General features: G+C 42.9%; 1 long non-coding RNA gene across 1 annotated transcript in view; it reads right to left on the reverse strand.

Annotated features, from left to right (window-relative positions):
* Positions 1 to 1,089: 1,089 nt before the first annotated feature.
* The window catches only part of LOC119316616, a 3,902-nt gene continuing 3,351 nt past the window's right edge, over positions 1,090 to 1,640 (reverse strand). The window contains exon 4 of the long non-coding RNA XR_005153112.1: positions 1,090 to 1,453. This is a non-coding gene — a long non-coding RNA (uncharacterized LOC119316616). The remainder of the gene's footprint in view (positions 1,454 to 1,640) is intronic.

Consider the following 1,640-nt stretch of genomic DNA (forward strand, 5'->3'; position numbering starts at 1 on the left):
GGTCGGTTCTGCCATGCCGGAAGTGACCGAGGCGGCAGCGGATTGTGGCGATGTCGGGGAGCTGGGCGCGGACACAGGGGGGAAAGCGGCCGGCGGATGGAGCGTGGACGAGGAGGAGGATCGCCTGGAACCTGATACCAAGTTGTCAAGGGCCTCGGTGCCCAAGACAGCAGGACCTCGACTACGTAGTTCGTAGTCGCGGTGGATAGGAGCGCTAGGGTTTTTTGCCTGGCTGCTCTATGATGCGGGAGGGGAAGATAGAAGGAAATAACTTTATTGCTTATCCCTAAAGGGTGCTAACTATCTGATATATAAAGGCCCCATGGGCTAATAACAAACTAGAAACCTATACGAAATAAACTAGTCTAGGAACTAATGTGCCCGGATCAGGACTCCTGTCCAGCCTGCACCTTGCCTGATGCGGCCGTCGGCTGCTCCTGGCCGCGCGGCCCACGTCTGTAAGACGTGCCCCACATGACATCTTCATTCTCTACAATGAAAAGGGGAGCAAGGAAATAATAAACTTAAAATAAGCTAGCAGAAGAAGTTTCTGACTTGCATCTAAATGCCTCCCATCCTCCATTCACATGTCTTGTTAAATGTGAATTACTAAAAATCAGAGAATTTTGCCTTGGAACTAAAAGAATAAACAAAATAGGTCTCAATGGAAACAAAAGGACATAGTAATATATATGTGAGTAATGAGGATTCTCGTTTTTATTATTGCGATATCTCTATGCCAACATCCCTACTAAAGAATAACATATAGGACATTTAGTAGCAGTGCAAAAGTCTGCAACACCAACAATGCATGAAGTGCCTAAACCATAGTTCAAAAAAGTGCTAGGCGTTAATTGTGCGTTTTGTAACCTATGCGTAGTTATGCACAGATTAAGCGTAGTTATGTGCAATGCGTTTTGTCAACGCCTAGAGCCTAGGCGCGCTTAAGCGCTCGCTTAGGCGCGCCTTTTTTAACTATGGACTAAACCATCCCCCGCCCCAACAAAAAAAGTTTATCAAGTATTTATGCTTTATCTCTCCACTTCCATTTGCTAATTATAATATAGCCAACAGAAAGTCCAGGATCAGTTTAGCAGCAAGCACAACCCCACAAATTTGAACCCTAACTTGGGTTTCAACACTTTTGGCATGCTTGTCTAAATAAATTGGAATTACATAGGACCAGAAGTATGCAGATTCTTCAGAACTAAAACTGATCCACATTCCCATGTCTAGGAATGCAACAATTCAGTTTAGACATCCAATCGCAGTTAGGTTCAGGTTCATGCTATTTTACATGGCCAGCAATAGCAAATGGAAGGCCTTCACCTTAGGGAACTACTTGTACGTATGTATGTCCTCTGACTAAACTGAATAAAATCACCACGTCGCTATAATATGGTGTCCCATTCTCATCCTTGTATGACCTTTCTCCTCCAAAAATCAAATATTTCTGAACCAAAACAGAAAGAAATTCGTTTCATTTACTTTTAGCAACATGTAACAAAAATAAATTGATAACATAAAGCCTACTAAATTTTACTTTGGTGGAATCTGCACTTTCATCTATCCAAAAGGGAACAATTTTGCACAATAAAGCACACATGCGGCAAGGACTAATACACATGAAGTGAGATCTC

Source organism: Triticum dicoccoides, chromosome 6A, assembly GCF_002162155.2.
Source record: "Triticum dicoccoides isolate Atlit2015 ecotype Zavitan chromosome 6A, WEW_v2.0, whole genome shotgun sequence".
Classification (NCBI taxonomy): Eukaryota; Viridiplantae; Streptophyta; class Magnoliopsida; order Poales; family Poaceae; genus Triticum; species Triticum dicoccoides.